Below are 21,990 nucleotides of genomic sequence, written 5' to 3' on the forward strand. Positions count from 1 at the left end.
TTCTCTCTTCTCTACCTCATCCTTTTATTTTTATTTTCCTCTGACACCTCAAGGAATCTCTATACTGTGACATAGAGGATTCCATATTTTCTTCTCCTCTCTTTTCATATGAGCAGCAGCAAGGACAAAGACATTCTTGTTGAAGCTGATCCTGAACCTGAAAGGACCTTGAAGAGAAAGCTAAAAGAAGCTAAAGTACAACTCTCTATAGAAGACCTAACAGAAATTTTCAAACAAGAAGAAGCCATGGCAGTCGAAAACAACAACAATGCCAACAATGTAAGGAAGGTGCTTGGTGACTTTACTGTACCTACTCCTGACTTCTATGGGAGAAGCATCTCAATCCCTTCCATTGGAGCAAACAACTTTGAGCTTAAGCCTCAATTAGTTTCTCTAATGCAACATAATTGCAAGTTTCATGGACTTCCATTGGAAGATCCTCATCAGTTCTTAGCTGAATTCTTGCAAATCTATGACACTGTCAAGACCAATGGGGTTGATCCCGAGGTCTACAAGCTTATGCTCTTTCCCTTTGCTGTAAGAGACAGAGCTAGGACATGGTTGGATTCACAACCTAAAGAAAGCCTGAACTCTTTGGAAAAGCTAGTCACTGCCTTCTTGGCAAAGTTCTTTCCACCTCAAAAATTGAGCAAACTTAGAGTGGAAGTCTAAACCTTCAGACAGAAAGAAGGTGAATCCCTCTATGAAGCTTGGTAAAGATACAAGCAATTGATCAGAAGGTGTCCTTCTGACATGCTTTCAGAATGGAGCATTATAGGTATCTTCTATGATGGTCTGTCTGAACTGTCCAAGATGTCATTGGACAGCTCTGCTGGAGGATCTCTTCATCTGAAGAAGACGCCTGCAGAAGCTCAGGAACTCATTGAAATGGTTGCAAATAACCAATTCATGTACACTTCTGAAAGGAAACCTGTGAATAATGGGACAAATCAGAAGAAAGGATTTCTTGAGATTGATACTCTGAATGCCATATTGGCTCAGAACAAAATATTGGCTCAGCAAGTCAATATGATTTCTCAAAGTCTGTCTAGAATGCAAGCAGCAACAGGCAGTACCAAAGAAGCTTCATCTGAAGAAGAAGCTTATGATCCTGAGAATCCAGCAATGGAAGAGGTGAATTACATAGGAGAACCCTATGGAAACACCTATAACCCTGCATGGAGAAATCATCCAAACCTCTCATGGAAGGATCAACAGAGGCCTCAACAAGGCTTCAACAACAATAATGGTGGAAGAAATAGGTTTAGCAATGGCAAACCTTTTCCATCATCTTCTCAGCAACAAACAGAGAATTCTAAGCAGAGCCACTCTGACTTAACAACTATAGTCTCTGATTTAATTAAAACTACTCAAAGTTTCATGACTGAAACAAGGTCCTCCATTAGAAAATTGGAGGCACAGGTGGGTCAGCTGAGTAAGAAAGTTATTGAACTCCCTCCTAGCACTCTTCCAAGCAAGACAGAAGAGAATCCAAAAGGAGAGTGCAAGGCCATCAACATGACCCACACGGCCGAACCTGGAGAGGAGGAAGAGGCAGTGATCTCCACTGAGGAAGACCTCAATGGACGTCCACTTGCCTCCAAGGAGTTCCCTAATGAGGAACCATGGGAATCTGAGGCTCACACTGAGACCATAGAGATTCCATTGAATTTATTTTTGCCATTCATGAGCTCTGATGAGTATTCTTCCTCTGAAGAGGATGAAGATATTACTGAAGAACAAGTTGCTAAGTACCTTGGAGTAATCATGAAGCTAAATGCCAAGCTATTTGGTAATGAGACTTGGGAGGATGAACCCCCCTTGCTCCCCAAAGAACTGGATGACTTGACTAGGCAGAAATTACCTCTGAAGAGACAAGATCCTGGAAAGTTCTCAATACCTAGTACCATAGGCACCATGACCTTTCAGAAGGCTCTGTTTGACCTAAGGTCAAGCATAAACCTCATGCCTCTCTCTGTAATGGAGAAGCTAGGAATCCTTGAGGTACAAGCTGTAAGAATCTCACTAGAGATGGCAGACAATTCAAGAAAATAGGCTTATGGACTTGTAGAGGATGTCTTGGTAAAGGTTGAAAACCACTACATCCCTGCTGATTTCATAATCCTAGATACTGGGAAGTGTATGGATGAATCCATCATCCTTAGCAGACCGTTCCTAGCCACAGCAAAGGCTGTGATTGATGTTGACAGAGGAGAATTGGTCCTTCAAGTGAATGAGGACTCCCTTGTGTTTAAAGCTCAAGGATCCCCCTCTGTAACCATGGAGAGGAAGCATAAAATGCTTCTCTCAATGTAGAGTCAAACAAAATCCCCACACTCAAACTCTAAGTTTGGTGTTGGGAGGCCACAACCAAACTCTAAGTTTGGTGTTAAGAGGCCATCATCATGCTCTGAGTATCTGTGAGGCTCCATGAGAGCCCACTGTCAAGCTATTGACATTAAAGAAGCGCTTGTTGGGAGGCAACCCAATTTTACTTATCTATGTTAAATTTCTATTTTCCATTGTTATTTTATGTTTTCTGTAGGTTGATGATCATGTGAAGTCACAAAAACAATTGAAAAAGCAAAAATAAACTGAAAAACAGAATGAAAAATAGCACACCCTGGAGGAGAAGCCTACTGGCATTTAAACGCCAGTAAGGGCAGCAAAATGGGCGTTAAACGCCCAGTCTGGCACCATTATGGGCGTTTAACGCCAGAAATGGGCACCAGACTGGCGTTTAACGCTAGAAAAAGGGCAAGAAGCTGGCGTTAAATGCTAGAAATGGGCAGTAACCTGGCATTCAATGCCAGGATTGGCAGCAAAGGGCATTTTGCATGCCTAATTGGTGCAGGGATGAGAAATCCTTGACACCTCAGGATCTGCGGATCCCACAGGATCCTCACCAACCTCAACTCACTCTCTCTCTTCTTCACACCTTTTCCTAATACTCTTCCCCAAATACCCTTCACCAATCACCTCAATACCTCTTCCCTATAAAAACCCTCACCTATCACATCCTACCCTCTTCTCCATAAACCCTTCCTCAATCCACATCCATCCATCATAAACCCCACCTACCTCACCATTCAAATTCAAACCACTTTCCCTCCCAAACTCACCCATACATGGCCGAACCAAAGCCCCCCCTCCACTCCTATGTAAACCCATCTTCACCCCTTCATCTTCACACATCTTAAACACTACTTCTCCCCCTTGGCCGAAATACTAACCCCCTCCATCTCCTCTATTTTCTTCTTCTTCTACTCTCTTCTTTCTTCTTTTGCTCGAGGGTAAGCAACCTTCTAAGTTTGGTGTGGTAAAAGCGTTGCTTTTTGTTTTTCCATAACTATTTATGGCACCAAAGGCCGGAGAAACCTCAAGAAAGAGGAAAGGGAAGGCAAAAGCTTCCACCTCTGAGTCATGGGAGATGGAGAGATTCATCTCAAAGGTCCATCAAGACCACTTCTATGAAGTTGTGGCCGAGAAGAAAGTGATCCCCGAGGTCCCTTTCAAGCTCAAAAAGGGTGAATATCCGGAGATCCGACATGAGATCCGAAGAAGAGGTTGGGAAGTTCTCACCAACCCCATTCAACAAGTCAGAATCTTAATGGTTCAAGAGTTCTATGCCATTGCATGGATCACCAAGAACCATGATCAAAGTGTGAACTCGGACCCAAAGAATTGGATTACAATGGTTCGGGAAAATACTTAGATTTCAGTCCAGAAAATGTAAGGTTGGCATTCAACTTGCCCATGATGCAAGGAGATGCACGCCCTTACCCTAGAAGGGTCAACTTTGATTAAAGGTTGGACCAAGTCCTCATAGACATTTGTGAAGAGGGCGCTCAACGGAAGAAAGATTCAAGAGGGAAGCCGGTTCAACTAAGAAGGCATGACCTCAAGCCTGTGGCTAGGTGATGGTTGGAGTTCATCCAACGCTCAATCATTCCCACTAGCAACCAGTCTGAAGTTACTATAGACCGGGCTATCATGATCCATAACATAATCATAAATGCCCAATTAGAGTCTTGGCCGTGGCCCTAAGCACTTTGTTTTCCAGTATTACCACCGGATACATAAATGCCACAGACACATAACTGGGTGAACCTTTTCAGATTGTGACTTAGCTTTGCTAGAGTCCCCAATTAGAGGTGTCCAGGGTTCTTAAACATACTCTTCTTTTTGCTTTGGACCTCAACTTTAACCGCTCAGTCTCAAGTTTTCACTTGATACCTTCACGCCACAAGCACATGGTTAGGGACAGCTTGGTTTAGCCGCTTAGGCCAGGATTTTATTCCTGTGGGCCCTCCTATCCACTGATGCTCAAAGTCTTGGATCCTTTTTATCACCCTTGCCTTTTGGTTTAAAGGGGTATTGGCTTTTTCTGCTTGCTTTTCTTTTTTTTTTTTTCTCTCTTTCTCTTTTTTTTTTCTATTTTTTTCTGCAAGCTTTTCACTGCTGTTTCTTGCTTCAAGAATCAATTTTATGATTTTTCAGATCATCAGATAACATTTCTCCTTTTCCTTTCATTCTTTCAAGAGCCAACAATTTTAACATTCATAAACAATCAAATTAAAAAAATATGCACTGTTCAAGCATTCATTCAGAAAAACAATAGTATTGCCACCACATCAAGATAATTAAACTATTTTAAAATTTGAAATTCATGCACTTCTTTTTCTTTTTCAATTGAAAACATTTTTCATTTAAGAAAGGTGATGGATTCATTTTCATAGCTTTAAGGCATAGAAACTTAGACACTAATGATCATGTAATAAAGACACAAACATAAATAAACATAAAGCACAATTTTTGAAAAACAGAAAATAAAGAACAAGGAAATTAAAGAACGGGTCCACCTTAGTGATGGTGGCTTGTTCTTCCTCTTGAAGATCTTATGGAGTGCTTGAGCTCCTTAATGTCTCTTCCTTGCCTTTGTTGCTCCTCTCTCATGGTTCTTTGATCTTCTCTAATTTCATGGAGGAGGATGGAATGCTCTTGGTACTCCACCCTTAGTTGTCCCATGTTGGAACTCAATTCTCCTAGGGAGATGTTGATTTGCTCCCAATAGTTTTGTGGAGGAAGATGCATCCCTTGAGGCATCTCAGGGATTTCATGATGAGGAATTTCCTCATGCTCTTGACGAGGTTCTCTTGTTTTCTCCATCCTTTTCTTAGTGATGGGTTTGTCCTCATCAATGAGAATGTCTCCCTCTATGTCAATTCCAACCGAATTGCAAAGGTGACAAATGAGATAAGGGAAGCCAAACCTTGCCATAGTAGAGGACTTATCCGCCACCTTGTAGAGTTCTTGGGATATAACCTCATGAACTTCCATTTCCTCTCCAATGATGATGCTATGTATCATGATAGCCCGGTCTATAGTAGCTTCGGACCGGTTGCTAGTGGGAATGATTGAGCGTTGGATGAACTCCAACCATCACCTAGCCACGGGCTTGAGGTCATGCCTTCTTAGTTGAACCGGCTTCCCTCTTGAGTCTCTCTTCCATTGAGCACCCTCTTCACATATGTCCATGAGGACTTGGTCCAACCTTTGATCAAAGTTGACCCTTCTAGTGTAGGGGTATGCATCTCCTTGCATCATGGGCAAGTTGAATGCCAACCTTACAGTTTCTGGACTAAAATCCAAGTATTTCCCTCGGACCATTGTAAGCCAATTTCTGGGGTCTGAGTTCACACTTTGATCATGGTTCTTGGTGATCCATGCATTGGCATAGAACTCTTGAACCATTAAGATCCCGACTTATTGAATGGGGTTAGTGAGAACTTTCCAACCTCTTCTTCGGATCTCATGTCGGATCTCCGGATACTCGTTCTTTTTTTAGTTTGAAAGGGACCTCGGGGATCACTTTCTTCTTGGCCATAACTTCATAGAAGTGGTCTTGATGCACCCTTGAGAGGAATCTCTCCATCTCTCATGACTTGGAGGTGGAAGCTTTTGCCTTCCCTTTCCTCTTTCTAGAGGTTTCTCCGGCCTTTGGTGCCATAAATGGTTATGGAAAAACAAAAAGCTTTAGCTTTTACCACACCAAACTTAGAAGGTTGCTCGTCCTCGAGCAAAAGAAGAAAGAAGAGAGTAGAAGAAGAAGAAATAGAGGAGATGGAGTGGGCTTTGTGTTTCGGCCAAGGGGGAGAAGTGGTGTTTAGGTTGTGTGAAAATGAAGGAGTGAAGATGGGTTTATATAGGGGTGAGAGGGGTGTGTATGGTTTTATGAAGGATGGATGTGAGTGGTGAAGAGAATGGTGGGATTTGATAGGTGAGGGGTTTTTGGGGAAGAGGTATTGAGGTGATTGGTGAATGGGTGAAGAAGAAAGAGAGTGGTGGGGTAGGTGTGGATCCTGTGGGATCCACAGATCATGAGGTGTCAAGGATATCTCATCCCTGCACTAAGTGGCGTGCAAAACGCCCCTTTCTGCCAATCCTAGCGTTAAACGCCAGGCTGCTGCCCATTTCTGGCGTTTAACGCCAGCTTCTTGCCCATTCTTGGCGTTAAACGCCAGTTTGGTGCCCATTTCTGGCGTTAAACGCCCAGAATGGTGCCAGACTGGGCGTTTAACGCCCATTCTGCTACCTTTACTGGCGTTTAAACGCCAGTAAGTTTCTCCTCCAGGTTGTTCTGTTTTTCATTCTGTTTTTCCTTCTGTTTTTTCTTTTTTAATTGTTTTTGTGACTTCACATGATCATCAATCTATAGAAAACATAAAATGACAAAAGAAAATAGAAATTTAACATAGATAATTAAAGATTGGGTTGCCTCCCAACAAGCGCTTCTTTAATGTCAATAGCTTGACAGTGGCTTTCATGGAGCCTCACAGATGTTCAGAGCAATGTTGGAACCTCCCAACACCAAACTTAGAGTTTGAATGTGGGGGTTCAACACCAAACATAAAGTTTGGTTGTGGCCTCCCAACACCAAACTTATAGTTTGACTGTGGGGGCTCTGTTTGTCTCTGTATTGAGAGAAGCTCCTCATGCTTCCTCTCCATGGTTACGGAGGGATATCCTTGAGCTTTAAACACAAGGGACTCTTCATTCACTTGAATGATCAATTTTCCTCTGTTAACATCAATCACAGCCTTTGCTGTGGCTAGGAAGGGTCTGCCAAGGATGATGGATTCATCTATACACTTCCCAGTCTCTAGGATTATGAAATCAGGAGGGATGTAATGGCCTTCAACCTTTACCAAGACATCCTCTACAAGTCCATAAGCTTGTTTCTTTGAATTGTCTGCCATTTCCAGTGAGATTCTAGCAGCTTGTACCTCAATGATCCCTAGCTTCTCCATTACAAAGAGAGGCATAAGGTTTATGCTTGACCCTAGGTCACACAGAGCCTTCTCAAAGGTCATGGTGCCTATGGTACAAGGGATTGAGAACTTTCCAGGATCTTGTCTCTTCAGAAGTAATCTCTGCCTAGTCAAGTCATCCAGTTCTTTGATGAGCAATGGAGGTTCATCCTCCCAAGTCTCATTACCAAACAACTTGGCATTTAGCTTCATGATTGCTCCAAGGTACTTAGCATCTTGCTCTTCAGTGACATCTTCATTCTTTTCAGAGGAAGAATACTTATCAGAGCTTATGAAAGGCAGAAGTAAATTCAATGGAATCTCAATGGTCTCAAAATGAGCCTCAGATTCCCATGGTTCCTCATTAAGGAACTCCTTGGAGGTCAGTGGATGTCCGTTGAGGTCTTCCTCAGTGGAGATCACTGCCTCTTCCTCCTCTCCAAGTTTGGCCATGTGAGATGTGGTTATAGCCTTACACTCTCTTTTTGGATTCTCTTCTGTATTACTTGGAAGAGTGCTAGAAGGGAGTTCAGTAATTTTCTTACTCAGCTGACCCAATTGTGCCTCCAAATTTCTAATGGAAGACCTTGTTTCAGTCATGAAACTTTGACGGGTTTTGATTAGACCAGAGACAATGGTTGTTAAGTCAGAGAGGATCTACTTAGAATTCTGTGTCTGTTGCTGAGAAGATGATGGAAAAGGCTTGCCATTGCTAAACCTGTTTCTTCCACCATTGTTGTTGTTGAAACCTTGTTGAGGTCTCTGTTGATCCTTCCATGAGAGATTTGAATGATTTCTCCATGAAGGATTATAGGTGTTTCCATAGGATTCTCCCATGTAATTCACCTCTTCCATTGCTGGGTTCTCAGGATCATAAGCTTCTTCTTCAGAGGAAGCTTCCTTAGTACTGCCTGTTGCTGCTTACATTTCAGACAGACTCTGAGAAATCATATTGACTTGTTATGTCAACATTTTATTCTTAGCCAATATGGCATTCAGAGTATCAATCTCAAGGACTCCTTTCTTCTGAGTTGTTCCATTATTCACAGGATTCCTTTCAGAAGTGTACATGAATTGGTTATTTGCAACCATTTCAATGAGTTCTTGAGCTTCTGAAGGCGTCTTCTTCAGATGAAGAGATCATCCAGCAGAGCTATCCAATGACATCTTGGATAGTTCAGACAGACCATCATAGAAGATTCCTATGATGCTCCATTATGAAAGCATGTCAGAAGGGCACCTTCTGATCAATTGCTTGTATCTCTCCTACGCTTCATAGAGGGACTCACCATCCTTCTGTCTAAAGGTTTGGACTTCCACTCTAAGCTTACTCAATTTTTGAGGTGGAAAGAACTTTGCCAAGAAGGCATTAACTAGCTTTTCCCAAGAGTTCAGGCTTTCCTTAGGTTGTGAATCCAACCATGTTCTAGCTCTGTCTCTTACAGCAAAAAGAAAGAGCATAAGTCTGTAGATTTCAGGGTCAACCCCATTGGTCTTGACAATGTCACAGATTTGCAAGAACTCAGCTAAGAACTGATGAGGATCTTCCAATGGAAGTCCATAAAACTTGCAATTCTGTTGCAATAGAGAAACTAATTGAGGCTTAAGCTCAAAGTTGTTTGCTCCAATGGTAGGGATATAGATGCTTCTCCCATAGAAATCAGGAGTAGGTGCAGTAAAGTCACCAAGCACCTTCCTTGCATTTTTGGCATTGTTGTTGTTTTCGGCTGCCATGGTTTCTTCTTCTTTGAAGAGTTCTGTTAGGCCCTCTAAAGAGAATTGTTCTTTAGCTTCTCTTAGCTTTCTCTTCAAGGTCCTTTCAGGTTCAGGATCAGCTTGAACAAGTGTGCCTTTATCTTTGTTCCTGCTCATATGAAAGTGAAGAGAACAAGAAAATAGGGAATCCTCTATGTCACAGTATAGAGATTCTTTGAGGTGTCAGAGGAAAAGAAGAATAGAAGGAGGAGGTGGAGAAGAGGGAATTCGAACTTATCAAGAGGGACAGAGTTCGAATTGCACCTTGATGAGGAGTCTTAGTCCTTTAAATACAAGGATGTGAGAAGAGGGGAAGAATTTTTGAAAATAATTTAAAAAGATTTTGAAATAATTAAAAAGAAATTTAAAAATTTGATTGAGATTTTCGAAAACTAAGATTGGGAAAGAAATAAAGTGATTTTTGAAAAAGATTTTGAAATTAGAAAAAGATATGATTGAAAAAATTAATTTTGAAAAAGATGTGATTGAAAAGATATGTTTGAAAAGATATGATTGAAAATAAATTTAGAAAAAGAAAGTTTTTTTTAAAAAAATAAAGTTGATTACTTGACTAACAAGAAATTAAAAGATATGATTCTAAATTTAAAGTTTGATCCTTTCTTAATAGGCAAGTAACAACTTGAAAATTTTGAACTAAATCTTTAATTATAGCAAGGATTTTTGAAAATTAGTAAAAATAAATAAAAAATGGAAAGAAATTGATTTTGAAAGAGATATGATTGAAAAGATATGATTTGAAAAAGATTTGATTTTGAAAAATTATGAAAACATGAAAAAAATGTGAATTAAAAACAAAATCTTCCCTCTAGTGTCATCCTGGCGTTAAACGCCCAAAATGGTGCCCATTCTGGCATTTAACGCCCAAAACTCTACCTTTTTGGCCGTTAAACGCCCAGTCAGGTGCCCTGGCTGGCGTTTAAATGCCAGTTTTCATTTTTCACTAGGCGTTTTGAACGCCCAGCTTTTTCTGTTTGACTCCTCTGCTAAATGTTCTGAATCTTCAATTCTCTGTATTATTGACTTGAAAAGACATAATTTTGAAAATATTTTTTTGAATTTTTAATGATAAGAAACAATAAAAATGCAACTAAGATCAAATAAACAATGCATGTAAGACACCAAACTTAAAAATTTTCATATAAGAGACACTAAGAAATTGAGAATTCATATGAAAAACAATAAAACACACAAAACAAAAGAATTTAAAGATCAGAGCAATGAAATTATCAAGAACAACTTGAAGATTAATGAAGAACATATTGCATGTTTTCGAAAAATGCAAGAAGAATGCAATTGACACCAAACTTAAAAATTGATACTAGACTCAAACAAGAAACATAAAATAATTTTTTTATTTTTATGGTTTTATAAATTTTCTTGTGATTTTCAAAACTTATATGAAAAAGAAAATAAAGAGAATCAAAACTTTTAATAAGAATTCCAGGAATCATGCAATGTTAGTCTAAAGCTTCAGTCTAAAAAGGATTAGACATGTTTGGCCAAGCTTCAGCAGGACATTACATTCAATAGCTAAATTGATGAGAATCAATTAGCTTTTGTGATGGTGGGAACATCACCTTGAAACTCTAGAATTCATTCTTAAAAATTCTAAAGAAAAGATACCTAATCTAAGCAACAAGATGAACCGTCAGTTGTCCAAACTCGAACAATCACCGGCAACGGCGCCAAAAACTTTGTGCACGAAATTGTGATCATCAACAATGGCGCCAAAGGACTTGGAGCTCTCAAACGTGAATCACACTTTGTCACAATTCCGCACAACTAACCAGCAAGTGCACTGGGTCGTCCAAGTAATAAACCTTACGTGAGTAAGGGTCGATCCCACGGAGATTGTCGGCTTGAAGCAAGCTATGGTCATCTTGTAAATCTTATTTATGTAATTCATTGGTGGATTTCAGATAAGCGTATGAAGATGCTTTGTTTCCCTTGAACCTCTACTTTCCTATTGCCTTCTTCCAATCATTCATACTCCTTTCCATTGCAAGCTTTATGTTGGGCATCACCGTTGTCAATGGCTACATCCCGTCCTCTCAGTGAAAATGGTCCTGATGCTCTGTCACAGCATCGGCTAATCAGCTGTCGGTTCTCGATCATGTCGGAATAGGATCCATTGATCCTTTTGCGTCTGTCACACGCCCCATAATCGCGAGTTTGAAGCTCGTCACAGTCATCCCTTCCCAGATCCTACTCAGAATACAACAGACAAGGTTTAGACGTTCCGGATCTCAAGAATGGCCACCAATAATTCTAGCCTATACCACAAAGGTTCCAACCTTGGATTAGAAACCCAAGAGATATACATTCAAGCTTGTTTGCATCTAGAACGGAAGTGGTTGTCAGTCACCCGTTCATAGGTGAGAATGGTGATGAGTGTCACGTAATCATCACATTCATCATGTTCTTGGGTGTGAATGAATATCTTGGTGAAGAAATAGACTTGAGTTGAATAGAAAAACCATAGTAATTATATTAATTCATGAAGAACAGCAGAGCTCCACACCTTAATCTATGGTGTGTAGAAACTCCACCGTTGAGAATACATAAGAACAAGGTCTAGGCATGGCCGTGAGGCCAGCCCCAAACGTGTCTAAGATAGCATAAGACTTATCAAAGATTCAAAGTATGAAAAGTATGAGTAAAAGGTCCTTTTTATAGAGAACTAGTAGCCCAGGGTTTACAGAAATCAGTAATTAATACAGAAATCTTCTTCCGAGCCCACTTGGTGTGTGCTTAGGCTGAGCATTGAAGCATTTTCGTGTAGAGACTTTTCTTGGAGTTAAACGCCAGCTTTTGTGCCATTTTGGGTGTTTAACTCCAGCTTTTGTGCCAGTTTTGGAGTTAAACGCCAGAATTCTTGAGCTGAATAGGAACGCCTGTTTGGGCCATCAAATCTCGAACAAAGTATGGACTATTATATATTGCTGGAAAGCCCAGAATGTCTACCTTCCAACGCAATTGAGAGCGCACCAATTGGGATTCTGTAGCTCCAGAAAATCCACTTTGAGTGCAGGGAGGTCAGAATCCAACAGCATCTGCAGTCCTTTTTTAGCCTCTGAATCAGATTTTTGCTCAGGTCCCTCAATTTCAGCCAGAAAATACCTGAAATCACAGAAAAATACACAAACTCATAGTAAAGTCCAGAAGAGTGATTTTTTTTTAAAAACTAATAAAAACATAATAAAAACTAACTAAAATATACTAAAAACATACTAAAAACAATGCCAAAAAGCGTATAAATTATCCGCTCATCACTCACCTTTGTCACTAACGTTGGAGATGGCTATCAATACCACGTTAGAAGTCACGTTAACTTAGTTAACGTAAACTCTAACGTGGGAAGTAGGGGCGTTCTGAAGCATTAATGACAAAGGTAAGTGTCACTAACGCTCTCGAAGATTTGGCAAGCCTACGTTAAAGGCCACGTTAACTATTCTAACGTGAACTCTAACGTAGGGAGAAAGGGGTACTTTCATCGTTATTGAAAAAGGTAAACCCCAGTAACGTTTGCGAAGAGCCAAGGGTCAACGTTAGTAGTCACGTTAGTGCCACTAACGTTGAAGTTAACATGGACCACTTTGGGTTAGGAACGTTAGTGAAAAAGGTGATTGTCACTAACATTCTCAACCCCACATTTTCACTTAACATTAACACTACTAATGCCCTAAGCTAAAGTCCCTGCCTACTTCACACTTTCTCTGCAAGTAAAGCTGAGCCCACTGAATAAGATAACTGCTTCAACTCAAGATCCAAAGGCCCATATCCAAGACATGAAGAGCCAACTAGAAGATCAGAAGAGTAGTATAAATAGGGAGAGCTTTGAACTAGAAAAGGGAGCTTTTGGGCATTATTAGAATTACTCTCTGTATTTTAGTTTCTCTGCACTTCTAGTTTGACTTTCAGAATGTACTCTCCATCTTTGCTTTCCATTCCCAGAGCTATGAACAACTAAACCCCTTTCATTGGGTTAGGGACCTCTGTTGTAATTTGATGGATCAATAATAGTTTTCATAATCCTTCTTCTTTCTTTTCTCTTGATTTTACTAGAAAGCTTTCAATCTTTATCCAATTGAGTAGTTATCTTGGAAAAGAAGCTATTCATACTTGGATCTCTTCTGAACCTTGGAAAAGGGATGAAGAGATCATGCTAGAAATGTTTTCTCATGTTGGACCAAATTGGGGTTTGGGCGGATATGGTGACATATAATTCTCCCAATACTTTGATTTGGAAATACATGTGGTATAATCAGTGACCACACTTCATCTCTTCTCATGAGCAATTAGACCAAGGAATTGGCTATTGATCTGATTTGAGAGATTGAATTACCAAGGAATTGGAATTCAATCACTTAAGATTGCCAAGGAGATCAATGAATGCATTGATTGAGGAAGAGATGAAAATGAACTTGATCCAGAGAATGCAACATCTCCTAAGCCCAATGAATTCCCCATTTATGATCTTACCCATTCTCTTTACTTATTGCCATTTACTTTCATGCTAAACTTCCCTTCCCTATTTAAGATTCTGCAATTTACTTCCCGTCATTTATTTTTTGCTATTTACTTTCCCGCCATTTAATTTCCTGCAATTCTCAACTCACTTTCGGCTTAGCTCAACTAGAACATTCTTCCAATTAAAGTTGCTTGACCAATCAATCCTTGTGGGATTCGACCTCACTCTACTGTGAGTTTTTACTTGACGACAATTCGGTATACTTGCCGAAGGAAATTTGTTGAGAGACAAGTTTTCGTGCATCAAGTTTATGGCGCCATTGCCGGGATTGATTTTGTATCAACAATGATTAAATTGGTGGATAACTAGATTGAGCATTTGTTTTTATTTTGTTTGATTTAAGTTCATTTGAGTAATTTACTTTCTATTTAGCTATTTTCTTCCCTTTCCCCTACCCATTTTCTTAGTTTTTTACAATTCAGTCACTAACCCACTAACTGTTTGATATATTGCATCACTCACACTAACAGCATTTCTGTAGAAATTACAGTCTGCATCTATCTCTCTTGCTTTTGCTTTGTTGGTTGTATGACAGGTAGAAGAAGCGGGGCTTCAACTTCCTTTGATTCTGAACCTGAGAGGACCTTCGTTAGATTAAGGAGGGAAGCAAAAGAAAAGAGAGTAGTTGGTGCTGAGAAAGAGGAAGAGTACTTTGAACCAGACATGGAGGAGAATATGGAGAACCATCATGAAGAAAATGCTCACAACCATGGCAGAAAAGGTCCAGCGCATCAGGCTGGACAAGAGAGAAGAGTTTTGGGTTCTTACATTAATCCAAACCCAGGAAACTGTGGAAGTAGCATCCAAAGGCCAACCATACATGCCAACAACTTTGAACTAAAGCCACAACTGATCACCCTTGTTCAGAACAATTGTTCATTCAGAGGAAGTGTCCATGAAGACCCCAATCAATATCTAACCACCTTCCTGAGGATATGCGATACTGTGAAGTCTAATGGTGTTCATCCTCACACCTATAGACTACTTCTGTTTCCCTTCTCACTCAAGGACAAAGCATCTAAATGGCTGGAATCCTTTCCAAAGGAGAGTTTAGCAACCTGGGAAGATGTGGTGAACAAGTTCTTGGCAAGATTCTATCCTCCTCAACGGATCAACAGGTTGAGAGCTGAGGTACAAACATTCAGGCAGCAGGATGGTGAGACTCTATATGAAGCATGGGAGAGGTTTAAAGACTTGACAAGAAGATGCCCGCCAGATATGTTCAATGAATGGGTGCAGTTGCACATCTTCTATGAAGGCCTTTCGCATGAATCAAAGAAGGCAGTAGACCACTCATCCGGGGGATCTCTGAACAAGAAGAAGACCATTGAAGAAGCCATAGATGTCATTGAGACTGTAGCAGAGAATGACTACTTCTATGCTTTTGAAAGAGGCAATACTAGAGGAGTGATAGAGCTGAACAATGTGGATGCACTGCTAGCTCAAAACAAGATGATTACCAAGCAATTAACTGACCTCACCAAGAAGATGGAGAGGAATCAAGTAGCAGCAATCACCACTTCAGCAGCAACCCAAGAAGGAGTGAATGAAGAAGTAGAGGGTGATCAAGAACAAGCCAACTACATTGGGAATTCACCTAGGCAGAACCATGACCCATACTCCAAAACGTATTATCCTGGTTGGAGGAACCACCCAAACTTTGGGTGGAGAAATCAACAAGACCAAGGCCAAGATCAGAGACGCCACAACCCCAACATTAATGCAACTCACCAACACTCCACACAGAGGTCATACCAACCCACCCAACAACACTTCTCAACATCCATAACAATGTCAAAATGGCCCTTCTCATCCTTCCAATCTCAACTCTCCATCATCGGAAGAAAGACTATGAAGGATTGAGACTCTACTTGAAGGCATATGCAAGGAGATTCAAGAAAACAAGGTGTTCAAAGAGGAGGTGCAAGCCAATATCAAGAATAAGAGAGACACCATCAAGAGGCAGGAAATTCAAGTGGGATACCTATCTGAGAAGATTCCCAAACCTACTGATAGCTTCCCAAGTGACACAGAGAAAAATCCGAAAGGTGAAGCAAAAAAAGTCAGATGGGAAGATTGTAAGATGGTTACTATAAGTGATAAGGAGACTGAGGAAGAGCCGAACAAACCATCAGAACAACTTGAAAATACATCAGCAGGAAAGCAAGAAGAGAATCATCAAGAAACCATAATTACACAGAAGGAGCTGCTGAGACTCTATGCACCTTTTTCCCAATTACTCAATGGTGGTGTAGAGAAGAGAATATACTCAAGGTTTCTTGACATATTTGCATCTCTCCATATAAACATACCATTTATCAAGGCCCTCCAACAAATGCCCTCATACATTAAGTACATGAAGGAGCTGCTGACCAGAAAAAGCTCACTCAAGAGAGGACAAACCATAGTGATGAATAAGGAGTGTAGTGCTCTCATTCAACCAGAGCTGCCTACAAAAAGGAAGGACCCAAGAAGTTTTCACATCCCCTGTGCCATAGGAGAAACAATGTTTGATAAAGGACTCTGTGATCTCGGAGCCAGCATCTACTTAATGCCTTTATCCCTTATGAGGAGGCTGCAAATCAATGAGCTGATACCCACAGACGTAGTCATCAAGCTGGTGGACAAAACTCAAAAACAAGCAATAGGAGTGGTTGAAAACGTGCTGGTGAAGGTTGGGACCTACTTCCTTCCTACAGACTTTGTCATACTGGAAATGGAAGAAAGTCATCTTTACCCAATCATATTGGGAAGACCATTCTTAGCTACTGCCAGAGCGCTCATAGATGTGGAGCGAAGAGAGCTAATACTGAGGGTACATGACGAACAACTCACCTTCAATGTCTTCAAACCCTCACAAGAAGCAAGTCAGGAAGGCAAGGAACTAAGGACAGAGGATGACAGAGCGATGGTGGGAGAAACAAGCATTGAGGCACAAGCTGTACACTAAGGAATTCCTCTGAATGATGAACAAAATAATCAGCAGCTATCACAGCTAAAAGAAACTCAAGTAGAGCCAAAACCACCAGAATCATATGGGACCAGCAACAAAATCCCCCTAGGAAAAGAGACCACAAAGAGTAGGATAACAGCAAGAAAAACAAAGAAGAAGATACCAAGGAGATGGAGGAACAAAAAGATCCCTACAGAAGATTTCTCTCCAGGGGATAAAGTGATCTCAGCTTACTTCCTAGATATCCCACCTCATCTCCCCACCATCCCATCTCAGTTACCTAAGGTTTTCACCATCAACAAAGTTCTCTCCCTATAACATATAGAGATCATTGATGAAGCCAATGGAGACAGGTTTACTGCAAGGGGGGAAGATTTGAAGCATTACCAACCACCTTGACAAAGGAAGAACGTCAAGCTAGTGACGCTAAAGAAGCGCTTCATGGGAGGCAACCCATGTTTTACATGCTTTTAAAGTAGTTAATAAAGCAAGGTTTATGGATCGCAAATCAACTTTGACATATCCTTGAATAAATTCTTTTATGCAACATATAGTGAAGAACAAGTTTGGTGTTCAAGGCACACTAAGAGGACATGAATGCAGCTCATAGCATGTCACTCTTAGCACCTTGAACAAATCATCTTACACCACATTGCCACAAACTAAGTTTGGTGTCACCAAGGTTGCATACATGGAAATTTAATTAGTCAGTTGGTTTGCATTTGTGAATAGCACTTAGTCGGACAACTGCCTATACTACATCCGGGAATCATAAGCTATGAAGAAGTGAAGGATGAATTAGCATGAGAAGAAGAGAGAGGGTAGAAAAGAGTCATGAATGAGTAAGGAAGGCACTTGAAGATTGGAAAAAAGCTAGACTGGCACGTATGCAAGGAAGCACAAGTGGACACAAAGAGGACAAACAAGAAGGAGAGCGCGAACAACCCCATGAGTAAAAGGTGGTGGAGTTCCCTCATTGTTCCATCTTTCTTTTTCAAGTCTTTTAAATAAGGAAAATCATGTATGAAATAGAACATGCTTCCATAGTAGCTTAGGAATTTTCAATTCTGTCTTTAAGTTTACTTTTGCCTAGGTCTATGCTTGCTAGTCAAATTGCCTGCCTTCATTTTCATCTTGCTTATTGTATGCTTGTCCTTTTAAGTACAATAAAAAGAGATGTTATGAAAGACCAGAGTGATGTTCAAGTTGTGGAGTAGGTCCTTAAATTTGTGGTGTAGTAATCAATTAGCTAAGTTGGTTCACCAACAAGGTGGGAAGGCAACTATCTGTCTTGAATCATATGCTTGAAAAACATCCCATGAGACTAGCTAAATAATAAGATCCTAATAAGAAAAAGGAAAAGAACAATAAGAGTTGAAAAAGAAAGAAAAGTTAATAAAGAATAAGGCTAGGCACTAAGGGCTTGAATCTTGAGGGATGTGTCTGTGGTGCTCTTGTACCAAGGATCTGCTTGGATGAATAAATTCTTAGGAGTGCTTCATCACTTGGTAACTTGGGTTAACTAACCCGGGATTATCAACTGAAAATCCACTATCAAGAGCAACCTTGCTACAGAACACTTAGTAACCCAAAGAGGTGCTGGACACCAAGACCTCAAGGAAAGAAAATAACTAACCATGTGCCTGTGGTGTGCATGTATGGGGGAGAGAGACTTGAGGGAGTAAGTCCTTAGGGGTGTTTCAACATCTAGCACCTTGAACCAACTGGTTCCGGAGTGTTGGCTGAAAGCTTATCTTAAAGAGTCGCCCCCTCACAGAACACTTAGCCTAAGGAAGAAATAAACCTTGGAAAGAAAAAGGGATCAATAAATAAAAGTCTCAAAGGGTGCAATCAAGTGAGTATTCCAAGGCATGATAAAGGTCTGAAAGCCAGTAAAGGAATGAACCTAAGTTGCTATGCATGAAATCCCATAAAACCAAGAACATGACTTCCACAATAATGATTCATTCCTCTTGTCATTTCATTCATCATTCTCTTGTTCTAGTACTTGCTTAAGGACAAGCAAGCTTTAAGTTTGGTGTTGTGCTGCCAGGGCATTTTGGCCAGTTTCACTGACCTTTTCTTTATGGTTTTAAGGTAGTTTCATGCATTTTCTTAGGAAATAAGCAAGTTTTGGGTAAATAATCACTTACATCTTGATTCATGCAAACTTTGTGAATTTTACATGATTTCATGAGAATTATGCATGAATTGAAGGACAGATTGAATGATGCATGTCTCATAACTTGGATCAGAGCTTTGATGCACTTTATTGCTTGATTTTAGGATAAAGGAAGCAAGGAAGAACCACGTTAGCAGCCACGTTAGTCTAGCTAACGTGACCACTAACGTGAATTGAAGGCTAGCTTGCAACGTTAATGAGAAAAGTGATTGCCAATAACGCCTTCGTGAGCCATCATTGCCCACGTTAGTTGCCACGTTAACTATGTTAACGTGGAAGCTAACGTGGAAGAGAAGTAGAACTCCAACGTTAGTGGTAAAAGTAAGTGCCACTAACATTCCAAAAGGGGCAATTGGCCACGTTAAGTGCCACGTTAACTTAGCTAACGTGAGCTCTGACGTGGAAGAAGAAGATGATGCCAACGTTAGTGACACTCACCTTTGTCACTAACGTTGGAGATGGCTATCAATACCACGTTAGAAGTCACGTTAACTTAGTTAATGTGAATTCTAATGTGGGAAGTAGGGGCGTTCTGAAGCGTTAATGACAAAGGTAAGTGTCACTAACGCTCTCGAAGATTTGGCAAGCCTACGTTAAAGGCCACGTTAACTATTCTAATGTGAACTCTAACGTAGGGAGAAAGGGGTACTCTCATCGTTATTGAAAAAGGTAAACCCCAGTAACGTTTGCAAAGAGCCAAGGGTCAACGTTAGTGGTCACGTTAGTGCCACTAACATTGAAGTTAACGTGGACCACTTTGGTTTAGGAACGTTAGTGAAAAAGGTGATTGTCACTAACGTTCTCAACCCCACATTTTCACTTAATGTTAACACCACTAACGCCCTAAGCTAAAGTCCGTGCCTACTTCACACTTTCTCTGTAAGTAAAGCTGAGCCCACTGAATAAGATAACTGCTTCAACTCAAGATCCAAAGGCCCATATCCAAGACTTGAAGAGCCAACTAGAAGATCAGAAGAGTAGTATAAATAGGGAGAGCTTTGAACTAGAAAAGGGAGCTTTTGGGCATTATTAGAATTACTCTCTGTATTTTACTTTCTCTGCACTTCTAGTTTAACTTTCAGAATGTACTCTCCATCTTTGCTTTCCATTCCCAGAGCTATGAACAACTAAACCACTTTCATTGGGTTAGGGACCTCTGTTGTAATTTGATGGATCAATAATAGTTTTCATAATCCTTCTTCTTTCTTTTCTCTTGATTTTACTAGAAAGCTTTCAATCTTCATCCAATTGAGTAGTTATCTTGGAAAAGAAGCTATTCATACTTGGATCTCTTCTGAACCTTGGAAAAGGGATGAAGAGATCATGCTAGAAATGTTTTCTCATGTTGGACCAAATTGGGGTTTGGGTAGATATGATGACATATAATTCTCCTAATACTTTGATTTGGAAATACTTGTGGTATAATCAGTGACCACACTTCATCTCTTCTCATGAGCAATTAGACCAAGGAATTGGCTATTGATCTGATTTGAGAGATTGAATTACCAAGGAATTGGAATTCAATCATTTAAGATTGCCAAGGAGATCAATGAATGCATTGATTGAGGAAGAGATGAAAATGAAGTTGATCCGGAGAATGCAACATCTCCTAAGCCCAATGAATTCCCCATTTATGATCTTACCCATTCTCTTTACTTATTGCCATTTACTTTCATGCTAAACTTCCCTTCCCCATTTAACATTCTGCAATTTACTTCCCGACATTTATTTTTTGCTATTTACCTTTTCGCCATTTAATTTCTTGCAATTCTCAACTCACTTTCGGCTTAGCTCAACTAGAACGTTCTTCCAATTAAAGTTGCTTGACCAATCAATCCTTGTGGGATTCGACCTCACTCTACTGTGAGTTTTTACTTGACGAAAATTCGGTATACTTCCCGAAGGAAATTTGTTGAAAGACAAGTTTCCGTGCATCAAGTTTATGGCGCCGTTGCCTGGGATTGAGTTTGTATCAACAATGATTAAATTGGTGGATAACTAGATTGAGTATTTGTTTTTATTTTGTTTGATTTAAGTTCATTTGAGTAATTTACTTTCTATTTAACTATTTTTTTTCCCTTTCCCCTACCCATTTTCTTAGTTGTTTACAATTCAGTCACTAACCCACTAACTGTTTGATATATTGCATCACTCACACTAACAGAATTTCTGTAGAAATTACTGTCTGCATCTATCTCTCTTGCTTTTGCTTTGTTGGTTGTATGACAGGTAGAAGAAGCGGGGCTTCAACTTCCTTTGATTCTGAACCTGAGAGGACCTTCGTTAGATTAAGGAGGGAAACAAAAGGAAAGAGAGTAGTTGGTGCTGAGGAAGAGGAAGAGTACTTTGAACCAGACATGGAGGAGAATATGGAGAACCATCATGAAGAAGAGGCTCACAACCATGGCAGAAAAGGTCCAGCGCATCAGGCTGGACAAGAGAGAAGAGTTCTGGGTTCTTACATCAACCCAAACCCAGGAAACTGTGGAAGTAGCATCCAAAGGCCAACCATACATGCCAAAAATTTTGAACTAAAGCCATAACTCATCACCCTTGTTCAGAATAATTGTTTATTCAGAGGAAGTGTCAAAGAAGACCCCAATCAATATCTAACCACCTTCCTGAGGATATGCGATACTGTGAAGTCTAATGGTGTTCATCCTGACACCTATAGACTACTTCTATTTCCCTTCTCACTCAAGGACAAAGCATCTAAATGGCTGGAATCCTTTCCAAAGGAGAGTTTAGCAACCTGGGAAGATGTGGTGAACAAGTTGTTGGCAAGATTCTATCCTCCTCAACGGATCAACAGGTTGAGAGCTGAGGTACAAACATTCAGGCAGCAGGATGGTGAGACTCTATATGAAGCATGGGAGAGGTTTAAAGACTTGACAAGAAGATGCCTGCCAGATATGTTCAATGAATGGGTGCAGTTGCACATCTTCTATGAAGGCCTTTCGTATGAATCAAAGAAGGCAGTAGACCACTCATCCGGGGGATCTCTGAACAAGAAGAAGACCATTGAAGAAGCCATAGATGTCATTGAGACTGTAGCAGAGAATGACTACTTCTATGCTTTTGAAAGAGGCACTACTAGAGGAGTGATAGAGCTGAACAATGTGGATGCACTGCTAGCTCAAAACAAGATGATTACCAAGCAATTAGCTGACCTCACCAAGAAGATGGAGAGGAATTAAGTAGCAGCAATCACCACTTCAGCAGCAACCCAAGAAGGAGT

At 40.4% G+C, this 21,990-nt stretch overlaps 4 non-coding genes across 4 annotated transcripts; 1 reads left to right on the forward strand and 3 right to left on the reverse strand.

Moving 5' to 3' along the window:
- Nucleotides 1–651: 651 nt before the first annotated feature.
- On the reverse strand, nucleotides 652–759 carry LOC148545114 (small nucleolar RNA R71). Its single transcript, XR_015901477.1, has one exon. It is a non-coding gene; the product is annotated as a small nucleolar RNA R71 (small nucleolar RNA).
- Nucleotides 760–8,531: 7,772 nt separating this feature from the next.
- On the forward strand, nucleotides 8,532–8,639 carry LOC148545115 (small nucleolar RNA R71). Its single transcript, XR_015900345.1, has one exon. It is a non-coding gene; the product is annotated as a small nucleolar RNA R71 (small nucleolar RNA).
- Nucleotides 8,640–14,733: 6,094 nt separating this feature from the next.
- Nucleotides 14,734–14,840, reverse strand: LOC148545116 (small nucleolar RNA R71). The gene has a single exon (XR_015900459.1). It is a non-coding gene; the product is annotated as a small nucleolar RNA R71 (small nucleolar RNA).
- Nucleotides 14,841–21,562: 6,722 nt separating this feature from the next.
- Nucleotides 21,563–21,669, reverse strand: LOC148545117 (small nucleolar RNA R71). Its single transcript, XR_015901411.1, has one exon. It is a non-coding gene; the product is annotated as a small nucleolar RNA R71 (small nucleolar RNA).
- Nucleotides 21,670–21,990: the final 321 nt, after the last annotated feature.

The sequence above is a fragment of the Arachis ipaensis genome, chromosome B9 (genome assembly GCF_059453495.1).
Source record: "Arachis ipaensis isolate K30076 ecotype BB chromosome B9, ASM5945349v1, whole genome shotgun sequence".
Lineage (NCBI taxonomy): Eukaryota > Viridiplantae > Streptophyta > Magnoliopsida > Fabales > Fabaceae > Arachis > Arachis ipaensis.